Genomic DNA, 13110 nt, shown 5'->3' with positions numbered 1-13110 from the left:
GACTCATCTTTTATCCAATATGTATTGCTTATAGTCCAAGTTTCATTTAAAAATCTTCCAATTATCTTTCAAATTTATGTCACTTTCTGTCTTTACCCTTCATTTCTTTCAGTTCCATTGATCTGAATTTGTTAAAGGTTTTTGTTATACTAAGATTATACTTCAGTATTATGCCCTTAGACATGTGAACACAGGAATTATTCCATGGATTAGAAAGTACTGGAAAGAGATACTAATTCAGAGGAACCTGTAAATTTGGCCACTTTCCTTCATCCATCTCCTTTTAACTGCCCCCACATATTCAACTGTTGAATGTGAGACTCTAATAGGTATGACTCCACCTAATTCCTTTGGATTTGTAATTAATAAACCTGCTTATATCTCCACAGCTTCCTGTGGCAATAAATCTTGAAACTTCACTATCCATTGTGAAGAAAAAATTCTTTCATGGATTTGTTCTAAACCAGTGTCTCACAAGTTTCAGTAAGAACAATAAGTTCTGTTATTGTGTGTTTTGAGAAATTATGATTCTTATTCTTCTGTCCAAATTTTAGAATATCAGATAATTTTTTCTCTCTTGAAAAGTGGTGCCTCCATCCCCTTTTGCTGCTCTGCTCCTTCTATAACTCGTCTCAATTTCATCCTCTTGAATTGTTTAGGCCTAACCTGTTCAGAGTACCCAAGGAAAAGTCCAACGAGCTCTTTTGTGGTGATAAATTGAGGCCCTGTCTCCTTTCCTGTTGTCTCTTTCCTCTGAGTCACAGTATTTTGATACCTTTCCATGTTGGTGTTCACATTAAGACAGTTAACCTTCAGAATCTCCTATCTGAGCTGTAATTACCAGACAAAAACAGACAAGGTCCTATGTAACGCTTTGGAAACCATACATTGTAGTAGGGATATATATCAGATTTGAATTTCAAGAACTATGCATAAGGAAAAATCTTGGTATTAGGTTATTAACAGAGTTTAAATAACCAGCTCTTTAAATATTAGGACAGGTGAATAAATATGTCACTACTTCAGAGTTTTATTTCTTGATACTTTCCAGAGACAACATATGTTGACCAGTTTGCTCAAACCTAATTTCAAGGGGAAGAAACATACAGACATCTGAGAAGCAATGAGCACTGGGAAATGTTTAAGTGTCTGAATGTGCATTCTGGTAGGTGTGTAAATGTGTGATGGTCAAATGAGGATAATTTAAGTTTTATGAGGATCTACTACTAAAACTTTAATGAAATGAGTCTGGAAAGTTCATGCATCATTAAGGACATCCGTCATAGGGTGGGCATGTGAAATTCTTGCTAACTGGCATGCTGGAAATACATTATCAATGTGTTCCAGAAAGAAAAATGAGACTCAAACCAAGTGAAATGTGAGGCAAAGATAGAAAAGGAGTCTTTTGTATTAATATCTTCAAACTTATTTGTGGATAATTGGTACTTTGGCAAAGAATTGTGTATTCATCATATATTCATTCTCTGGTGATCTATCTTTCAGGTAATTGAAGTTTTTACTTTTATTAATTTTCTGTGATATGAGAAAATAGCGACAACTTCAGCTAAAAGATAAGTTATTGAATATTATTATGCCAGGGTTTTTTATATTTTTTATTTTGCACAACCAAATTAACAATTGATGTAGTAAAAAGTAATGGTTATTTTTTTACCTTCAGAAAATATTAATTGAAATGAATTTTTTGGCAGAAATTTTCTTCATCTTGAAAACCTTCTAATAAAAGTTTTGGTTACAAAAACACTGACTACTTCTATTACAGTGGACATGAGCCAGCAATGTGTACTTGCAGCTCATAGAAGCAGTGATATTCTGGGCTGAATCAAAAGCAGTGTGACTAGGAGGCTGAGGGAAGTGATTGTAAATATAGGCTGAGAAAGTTGCCATAGCTCAGGAAAGCTGGGTCAAGAGAAGGCTTCAGAGAGACCTTAATGCTGTCTTTCAGTATACAAAAGAGTCTTACAAAAAAGACAGAGATGTTGAGGCCTGTAGTGACAGGATAAGAGGCAGTGGTTTTAAACTGACAGAATGCGTATTTAGTTTGGATGTAAGGATGAAATTTTGTTTGCTATAAATGTGGCAGGACACTAGAACATGTTCTCCAAAAAAGTCATGCAAATCCTATTGAAAATGTTCAGTCATGTAGGAAGGGGCTTTGAAGATCCTGATCTAGTGGAAGATGCCTTTATCCATGACATGGGGGTTGGGCTAGCTGATCTTTGAATGTTCCTTCCAATTCGAACCATTCTATAAGGCACATATTAGAATGGGTTTCAGTAGGAAATCTTGAGTATAAATATTTGGGATAACTAGTGGAATTTTAAAAGTAAAACATTTCAAACTTGCTGAAACAATGATAACCAAACTTGTTAAAGATAATCTGAAGAGAGTTCAAGTGGTCACATAAGCTGTCATTTTCTGGGTTGCAAAACTTGCATGTCCCTTGCAAATTAATATATATTTCACAACAGATCAAGAGCAACCTTGCTGAGAATGATTTGGGAGTTATGGCAGATGAGAGGCTGGACATGAGCTGGAAATGTGCACTTGCAGCCCAGAAAGCCAATTGTATCCTGGGCTGCATCCAAAGCAGCATGGCCAGGAGGGCAAGAGGGGATTCTCCCCCTCTACATTTTTTCTGGTGTGAGTCTACCTTGAGTGCTGCATTCTGCTCTGGGGTACCCAGCACAGGAAGGACATCAGTTTGTTGGAGCAAGTCCAGAGCAGGCCTGCAAGATGATTAGAGGGATGAAGCATGTATTCTATGAAAAAAGGATGAGAGAATTGAAATGGATCAGCGTAGAAATAAATTACAGACAAACAGAACAATTGTCAAAACCAAAAAAAAACTAAGTTGCTTGTATTTTAAAATAATGCAATATTCTCTGAGATGGTTTTGAACAGTATAGAATGGATAATGCAGAAGACAAGCTGCTGTATAATTTCATTTGATATAGAACCAGAATACAAATGGACTGCAAAACCAAATCTACAACCATGAACATAATAAATACTAGTTTGTGGCTCTGAAATCAAGGAGTATGGACTTGTTTACAACAACACTATGTTCCTTTGATGGTAGAAATATAATTAGTCTAGACATATTCCTTGTATTCTTACTGTCCCTAAAGTTGAAGGTATGGAGTAGTTGCAAAGTAAACTTTACCATTCTTCTTGTGTTTGTTTCTTTCTCCACACAACTTTGGTTTGGAAGTATAAAACTGGTATCCTAACTTACACAAATGTCACTTACACGTATGGCAGATGGGAAGTGTCACTGAAGATGAAGAAATTTGGAGAACATTTTCATGACCCAAGTATGACTCATAGTCGGTTGCTGCATATAGAGAAATGGCCACAGACAACATTTCTTTAAGTGTAGCCTTATGATCTTAGCATCTTAACAAATGCTACATCACTTGCTGTAACTTTTTTTCACCCTCATATTTCATATTGTCTCCTGGTATCCAAAAAGTCAAGATAAACACCAGTAAGATTCATGGATACTGGCTAAGTATAAATGAGAGAAGAATTAGAGTTATTTTGTACTTTTGTGTTTGTAATGGAGTGGTTTAAGGAAAAAAAAAAAAAAAAAAAAAAAGAGGTGCTATTTTCACTCTGTTCTCTGAGGCATTTTTCATATTCAAGTCAGGACAACAGTGGTTACTGGCAAAAAAAAAAAAAAATCCAGTCTGGATTTTTTTATTCCAGTTTCTTTTATTAATATTACCATTATGTAGGATGAACTACTTCAGTCTTTCAAAATTTATAGGCCTCTAGAAATCTGGTGTGCCTATTTGTTGGTGATGGATTCTCTGAATCAGGGGCTGGAGCAATCAAGCAACAATCAGAGAAAAAAGCTAGTCTATTGGGAAATATGAGTAGTTTATGAGCTTAAAGGAAATTTTGGAGCATTACATAGACATCTAATCTAGAGGTCTACAGCAACATCAGCAACTAAAGGTGATCTGATGTTGGCAGTAATGGCAAGAGAACCTGTGAGGCTTGATGGAAATCTGTTTTACCTTAGCCATCTGTACTGTCACCCCTTTGTACCTTGTGGGCATGTGGTATGTATCTAGCCCTGGAAACTGTTGTAGATTTCACTGCTAGTAAATCTGCAGTTATTACACATGATATAAGAACCTTAATGGATCCAACAGCATCAAATACCAGTCTACAACTTGTCCCTTTTTGTGCTGCACCATTCAGAAATACAGATAAACCCAATGAGAAAACAAAAATTATACCAGATAAGGAAATACTGCAATAAACCCTACAGAATTCTGGACAAAGTTCTACAAGCCAAGAGGTGCAGCCATTTTGATTATGCCAATAAAGAAGAGAAGGGTTAATCAGTAAATTTGCTGGCAACCTTAGCTCTTTATTTACTTATAGAAAAGGATGGAAAACAGTTGTAGGAAGAAGAGGAATACTTAATATATAATCAATATTAGAATTTACTTGGTTTGATGAAGACTAATGGACATATTTATCTCACTTTATTATAAGTAACAAATAAATTTGCCAAAATATCTGTATCCAGTGCCATTGAAGCCAGTCTGTTATGTGTGAGGCAGCAGCATTTGACTGTTAAACATGACATAGGAACTACCCTGCCCTTCTGAGGCAGCAGCTGAAGATCAGCAGGCAAGGGCACCAGAACTAATACTAGATTAATTACTTATGTTTCTGCAGTTAAATTGTGCAATGGGAAACAATGGATGAGGCTCATATACTTATAATGTAGTTGTCAGCATGTGATTAAGTATTACATGAGCTAAATGTCTGCATTGTTATTGGAGATTTACTCAGTATATATATTAGTGATATACTAACTCAGTGCTTTTGACATATGCACCTCTTGCCATTTGAAGCAGCACCCAAGGTTATCCAAGACACCTGTCCAGAGACAGCAGAAATAGCAAGGCAGGTAACTAAACACCCGGCAGCTTACAGAAGGCTGTCCTAAAGACAAGCATCAATGCCTCCATTTACACAAGTGAGGCATGTGGACTGGCATCTGAAGATCTTCTCAGCTGAACAAATACATCTTACATATATCTGGGGTTATTTCTGTCCATATAGATATAACCCAAGCCAGGGGTTCAAGATGCATGAATATTCCTTTTAAAGTCTGAAATGAGAGAAATGGAGGATAAAAATATTGATTTTATAGACTAAATTTAAATTACTGGGGAGAAATTTTGGAAATTTGGAAGTGTGAGAAAATTTGATGAGAATATTTTTGAAATTAAAGAATTCATAATAAGGAAATAAGCAATGTTGTCCATTGCCAAACTGATGGCAATGGACAACAGACTTCTGCAGAGATGTTCAAAGAAATGTTGGGATGAAAGGTCCCCTAGGAAAAAAGTCTAAGAAATCATATATTTTAGAGAGCAAATGAATCTTTAAAAAGCAGTATTATGGACAGGAAGACAAAGAATTGCTGTGAAGAAGAATGATAGGACATATAAGGAGATTAAATAGAGATAAAGTGTTGAATCTTGCCTGACCTGAAACTATAAAACAGTTGAGAAAAATTAGGTAGTAAACTACATTACTAAAGTAAAAAAAATTGCAAAATAGAAGTAATGAAAGGCTAATATTTACTAATTGAACAGCAACACAATGTTAGCAAAATCAGAAAGTGAGGCACGAAATGAGATACCTCCAGCCAAGGACATCATAAAGGAACCAAAAGGACCTAGTTAGCATATTTGAAGAAAAAAATCTGAGAGACAGTTCTTTACACATTGAAGATGAAAAGCAATTGAAGATTATGCTGAGTGGCCAAAAGGTTGAATTTTTACTTTTCCTGAGGTAACCTTCAGATGTGATCAGATAGCTAAGACAGTGAGCAGTCTGAGCCATATATGCAAAACCAATTGGCATGAAAGTGCTCTGGTAAGTTAAAAGACCTCAAACCAGCTCAATATTACTAAATCACCCTTGAGTACTAGGAGTACTAAATAAAATAATTACAGTTATGGGTTGCATACTTTAGATTAAACTTCTAAAAGGGTATAAAAATAGTTATCTAGTCAGGGTGGTTACCACTTACATATTGTCAATCTCTTTCTAATAGAAAACAATCCAATGGTTATAGTAATTTGCAGCATCAGCAATGTTATGCTGTTGTGTAGAAACAAATATCACCTGATTCATACATGTACAGATACAAATACTATTAAAAATATATATGCTATACCATGACTGGACTGGATACCTGAAGATTGGTTTTGCATGGGCCTGGTTCTTTGTAATGAGGGGCCATGGAGGTGGCTTCTGTGAGAAACTCCTAGAACCTTCCACCATGTCTAACAGAGCCAGTTCCTGATGGCTCTGAAGCCACTGGCTGAGGCTGGGCCAATTAGAGATGTTGGTAACATCTTTGTGATAATATATTTAAGAAGAAATCAAAATGAAGTTTGACGGGCAGTTTTAATTCTAGTCAGAGAAGAGGAGGAGGTGAGAACATTCAAGGGAAGCAGCATGGCGACACCAAGGTCAGTGGAGAAGGTTGGGGAGGAGGTGCTCCAGTTGCTGGAGCTGAGATTTCTCTGCAGGACATGGTGAGACCATGGTGAAGGAACTGTGCCCCTGCAGCCCATGGGGATCCACAGGGGATGCAGAGATCCACCCACAGCCCATGGGGATCCGCGGGGCATGCAGAGATCCACCTGCAGCCCATGGGGGAGGTTCCCACCAAGGCCGGGTGGGTGCCTGGAGGAGGCTGTGATCCAGTGGGAGACCTGGTGGAGAGAGGGGTCCTGGTCCCAGGCTGGAGCAGCCTGCCCTTGGAGGACTGCACCCTGTGAGAAGAGTGAACCACAGCTCAGCAGTTTTGGAAGGACTGTATGACTGTGGGAGAGACTAATGTTGAAAGTTCACAGGGAGCTACTGCTTGTGAGATGGAGGCACATCAGAGAAGTTCGCAGAGAACTGTCTCCCACAGTTCAGCAGGGGCAGGACTCCTCTTCCTGAGCAGTGAGAGAAACCACAGGTGATGAACAGACCTGTAAGCCTCAGCTCCCTGTCTCCCTGTGCTGCCAGTGAGAGGGAGGGGTTGTGGGAGAAGGTGTTTGTAAGATTTTTTTTTACTTTTCATTATCCTGCTCTGATTTTGTCAGTAATAAATTCACTTAGTATCTCTAAGTTGAGCCTGTTTTGCCCATGATAGTAGTTAGTGAATGATCTCTCTCCCAGACCTTAAGTCATAAAGCCTTCGTTATGTTTTCTCCCCTCTGTCAAGCTGCAGAGGAATGAGCACAATGAGCACGAGGTGTTTGTGGGTGTCTGGCATCTGGGCAAGGTCAAACCATGACACAACAATTTTAAACTTCCAGGAAAACAAAAATAATGATCAACAGAAATTTAGGAAGCAAAAGACCAAAATAAGATGTAACAGGTTTAAATGAACAAAAGTGGTGTTAAAATAACAGGAATGAATTACTTTTCATGTTCAAAGTAGATAGAAGTAGCTGTTGAAACCAATCACTCCAAGAGGTATTTAGTTTTGACATTTAAGTAAAACCTCCTAATCAAAACTAATTAATCAGCAAATTACCTAATCCAGTGATGTAGTAAAGTATTCCAGAAGAAACATACATACATAACAAAATGGAATAAATAAATATCTCTTGGGAATATGCAGATATAGTTGACAGTGAATTTAGAGTCATGACTGGATCTTAGAATTCTTTCATGCATTGTTTTCCATTCATTGTGTCTGCAAAGTAGATGTGAGGCTCAGTTCACCTGAAGTAATTGAGTGGAATAAGATTTACGGAAGCAATGTTACAGAGATGAATTTTATGTTGGTAAAATTCTTTGACACCTCAGGTGAAAACTGCTACATAAGGGAAAAATATTATATTGTATTACTAACTTCATGCATCATAGATATTTTGGGAGGAAAACAAAGTGTAAATAAGGTCATCAGACTGATAATATTTGCAGACCTTTCTCCCCTCTGTCAACCTTATTTATAATTTGCTCAATGTGTGCATTTGGAACTGCTGAGTTTCAAGAACTGCTCAAAATAATCTTGTTGCTCCACAGTAAGTGTTGGTTGCACTGTACTTTCGTTAAATATTATTGAAGAAAACGACAAAGGTTTGTCTATTTGCATGGCAGTTTTTCCACTGAATATTAGCAACTTCCAAAAATGATTTAAAACAAAAAGAGTATAAAAAATAACATCAGTGATAAAAAAATGTATAGTTTTCATGTAACTTCTGAATTGATCAAACTTATGTGGAGTAGATAATAATCTTTATGAAACATTTTTGGATAATGTAGTATTATGAATAGTATTGAAAGAGAAAGCTTACATGAGGATATTAGTCTAATGGAAAATTTTCTTTTATATTTTCTTTTTACACAATCTTATTAAAAAAAAGAAGACAATTTCCATTATTTTAATAAAATTGCTGCCTATTTGCAATGTTTTTATTTTCAAATTGGACGTTGAATAGTATAAATCCAGTATAAACAGTAGCTGATGGAAAAATAAGTTGCTATGTCCGCAGAGAAGAAAGTAATGCAATAAGGAGATAATGACAATAAGATGCTTTTCATACAATGTCTTAATATTTACAGACTATATATTATTCTTTAGTAACATCTCTGCAAACTACATTTTTTTATGTGAGAAAAATGCTATCAGAGTTCTCAACCAAAAGACTATATTTTCTTTATATTAATGTTGTTGATGAATCTTAACAGAATCATCAGCTAATTGGAACTGTGAGGGTAATTTTCTGATCTATTTATGTGTCATGAATGATGATGTCATACCATAAAGAACTCACATTATATATAGTGGTAAATACTTTTTTTTTAATAAAAATGCCTTAAGGTCTGTGTTGACCCTGGCTGGATGCCAGATACCCAGCAAAGTTTCTCTTTCACTCCACAACTAGACAAGGGAGAGAAAATGTAATGAAAGACTTATGAGTCAAGATAAGGTCTGGGAGAGATCATTCACCAAATACAGTTGGGGAAAAACAGACTCAACTTTGGGTCATAACTGCATTTATTACTAATAAAAATCAAAGCAGAATAATAAGAAGCAAAATAAATAATAAAAACACCTTACATCCCACCCGTTCTTCCTTCCCAGGCTCTATCTTCACTAAGTGGCACAGGGAGACAGGGAATGTACTTTATGGTCCATTTATCACAGGTTGTTTCTGCCGCTGCTCAGGGGGAAGACTCCTTCCCCTGATGCAACATGGAGTCCCTCCCATGGAAGGCAGTTATCCATGAACTTCAACATGGGCCCTTCCCATGGGCTGCAGTTCTTCACCATCTGCTCCAACATGGGTTTTTTCCAAGGGGTGCAGTCTTTCAAGGACTGGGCTGCTCCAGTGTGGGTCTCCCAAGGGTCAAAAATGTAACCAGGAAACCTTCTCCTGTGTGGGATCCTCTCTCCAAGAGTCTGTGGGTCCTGCCAGGAGTTTGTTCCCGGGCAGGCTTTGCACAGTGTCAGAACCTTCCTTCAGGCTCCTCCAGTGTGGGTCTTCTCCATGGGCTGCAGTTGAATCTCTGCATACTTGTGGTCCTCCATGGGCTGCAGGGGCACACATTCCCAGAAAACAAGGCCCATTTCCTATGAAACATCATCTCTTTTGATCAGAGCCAAACCTCTGTGCTCTTTCTACTGTTGCCAACACCCTTACTCTCTGATTTGTCATACAAAGCAGTTTCCACAAATGCCTTTCTCTGGAATGATGATTTGCTGCTTGAACCTTTATATTCTATTTTCAAAGACAAGGAAACTATTGTGGCAGATTTTGGTGTTTAATTTTTTTTTTTTTAATGTCCTGTTACAATATTCATGGGTTTTAGACTTACTTTTTATAAACCTTTTATTGTGATTATCTACTTTGCTCGGATTTAGTCACCCATTAAAGGCATTTGTTGCCTTATAAAATTTTTGAGATTTAGTTTCTTGAAACTCTGGGTAACTAAATGAACCCCAAGAATGAACTAAATGAAGCCCAAGAACCCACAGGTTCTGGGCCATACTGCTGAAAGTTTATATGTACTATTTATGCATTTAGAAAGTCAGAATCCCTTAAGAAAAAAATCTTGGATAGTGGACTGTGGTTGTGGGATGTGTAGTTTCTATGTGACATATTTTATTTCCATATTTTAAGACATGTCGTTTCTACATGACATATTTTGTTTCCATATTTTAAGTGATGTTCTGGCTCATGTTGCGATGCTCTGATCATTTATGAGACCTGCTTAAAATAAAAGTCTACTCTACCTCAGTCTACTACTACTACTACTCAGACTACTTTTGAGTTTACTCAAAATCTTGTTTTTAAATTTTATGAGATCTCCTTTATTGTTTTAAATGCATATATTTTTTATTTATTTATTTATTTATAGAAAATCAATATTTTAAAATGTAGTCTTTCAATTTGAAGCAAACATCTTACAATTAAGCTTGTATTATCTGTGGCTAGAGGCAAACAATGTTCCTAAGAACTCAGTATTTCATAATAGTACTGGGATTATTTTCCAGTCATAATGTGTATATTCTCTCATACACAAAAATGAATGCTAAGGAATCAATTTTGCACAATCACTATGACTTATTTGTGTTTTGCTATTTATTCTTTTTTCTGGTCCTAATGTCCTTGAAACTGTAAAAAGGATATATTTTTTTCAAATTAAAATGTCTTTGAATACCTTTTTTTGCTCTTACTGCACTGAAATTCTAAGACACAATGGAACATAATACAAGAAATTTTTTTCTCACTTCTTTATATATTAAGATTTTGTATTGGAGTTGCAAATGGTCCTTTTAATAGATCTAATTTGCATAACAACAGTACAGTACAATTAGATTTGTTTTAAAGGGAGAATTACTGAAACTTTTATTTTATATTAGATGTGAAACATTTGACACTATCATCCAAACCTCTGCTCATTATCATAATGAATAACAGTCTTTTTTAGTTCTTTTTTTAGGATAACTTTTATGCCAGCGGTGACTTGGCAAAGAATTTTTAAAAGCTCTCAGGCTCTCAAGATCATGTATTCTGTCTCAGTAAGTATTGTAAATAGTGTAATATCTCTGCTTGCAATTGTAATAATACATTGCAATTTAAGGTCAACTTGGATTTGAAACATTTAATGTAGACCATAAAAATAAGCTGTTTGCTAAGAGTTCTTTACAGGTACTTTTCAATAATTGTTTAATTGCCGAGAAGTGTATTTTGTTTCAAGTTTTTGAAGGATGGGATTGTATTAACTTTCAGGACTAAATTGTGTTGTTGAAGCATATAAAATAAAGAAAGCATTTCTTTGCATCACTATATGTATTTTCAAGATTCAGCCATTGAGAAAAAGAAAAAAAACAACCCTTAGATTAAACATAGATAAAACATGAATGAATAATTTAATTTGCAAAAAAATATTTTTAATTAGTCTCACAAGTACACATTAAGATGAACAGCTTATGTGTTCTTTCTTAAAACAAATGCTTTGATTAGAACTAATAGAGAACTACTAGAACTACTGAAAAATTAAATAAGTCTCCAGTTTTGTTTTCTTTCTTTTACATCTAAAATAGTACAATGATGTCACAAGATCCTCCATGACATGCATAGGTTAGAGTCTCTAAAAGGCATAATAAAGATGATTTGTAAGGAAAATATATAAAGGAGAAAGTGGCTGAGAAATCTTAGAGAAAATTATCTTGAGGGCTCTTTCAGAGATAGGTGATCATTCCAGTGGTAGGGAAAGGATGATATCAGACTGGGAAAAAAGGCTGAAGAGAGACATGAGTAAGAGATAGGCAACAAGACAACAGGCAACTGAATTGTCTCATGGCTGAATTGTGCTCTAAATTCAATAAATGTGTTGGTTATCTGATCCTTTGACTTTGTAAGGCACTTGGACACACTCACATGCAAGCATCCAAACTTAGGTGTGTTTATCTTCCAGTGAAAATTTAGGATTTCTGCTAGTAGCTACACTTAGTATTGCAACAGAACATGAAATCTCTTACCTACAACTTAACAGGTTACGCTTTTCTTATCTCTTTAATAATAGTGGTTTAGCTGAGGCAACAAAAGACACTCATAGGAAAAAATGAAAATATTCCACTGTTAAATTCACTTTTATACATCACAGTGTATAAGTAAAAAGCCAGTTTCTTTAGTTCTCCACTTTGGGATGTCACCAGTTGGTTTTGAAAATGCAAGATGTACAATAAGAAAATTTCTAAATTCTCAGGATTCTCTCATGAACAGAGAAACATTTTCCCACCCATTTCTTTTGGAGTGATTAGCTGTTTATTATATATTAAAACAGCTCAGTGATGGTTTCAGGAAGTTGGGTGTTTTTAACCCTAAGTCCTCAATGATAAGAACGACAACTTCAGTCTGTCCAGAGAAGAACAAGAACTTATTAAAAAACAGGTTCTACAGGGCAGAAAAGAATATTTTCATTGGAAATGCCTAAAGGTCTGATTTATATAAAAATGCAAATCAGTAGCCCAGCTGAGGTGCATGTACACTAATATATACAGTATGTGCAACAAACAAGATGAGCTGGAAGCCATGGTGTGACAGCAAAACTGTGATGTAATTGCCATCATGGAAATGTTGTGGGATACTCACATGGCTGGAGCACTGCACTGGATGGCTACAAGATCTTCAGAAGGGACAGGAAATGGGGAAGAGGTGGAGGGGTGACCCTTTATATCGGGGAGGCTTTGGATGCTGTAGGTATTGAAAGTAATGATGATGAAGTTGAATGCCTGTGGGTAAGAATTAAGGGAATGGTCAACAAGGCTGACACCCTACTGGGAGTCCGTTATCGTCCACCCAACCAGGAAGAAGAGGTGGACAACTTATTCTGTAAGCAGCTGGAGAATATTTGAGGACCATGATCCCTTGTTTTTGTAGGTGACTTCAACATACCAGACTTCTCCTGGGAACTTAATACAGCAGAAGAGAGTCAGTCCAGGAAGTTCTAAGGGTGTGTGGACAACTTTTTGTCACAGCTCCTGGGCGAGCCTACCAGGACTATGTTAGGGCTGTTGTTTGCAAATAGAGATGGGCT

At 36.4% G+C, this 13110-nt stretch overlaps 1 long non-coding RNA gene across 2 annotated transcripts in view; it reads left to right on the top strand.

Annotated features, from left to right (window-relative positions):
* The window catches only part of LOC140684758 (uncharacterized), a 47941-nt gene that overhangs the window by 23920 nt on the left and 10911 nt on the right, over positions 1-13110 (top strand). Inside the window, exon 1 of one of the 2 annotated variants that reach the window (XR_012057506.1) lies at positions 10060-11089. The exons of the other annotated variant lie outside the window; for it this stretch is intronic. This is a non-coding gene — a long non-coding RNA (uncharacterized lncRNA). Of the gene's footprint in view, positions 1-10059; positions 11090-13110 lie in introns of those variants that run through there. 2 annotated transcript variants of the gene reach the window in all.

Source organism: Taeniopygia guttata, chromosome 1, assembly GCF_048771995.1.
Source record: "Taeniopygia guttata chromosome 1, bTaeGut7.mat, whole genome shotgun sequence".
NCBI lineage: Eukaryota > Metazoa > Chordata > Aves > Passeriformes > Estrildidae > Taeniopygia > Taeniopygia guttata.
This window is presented reverse-complemented; position numbering and strand designations above follow the sequence as displayed.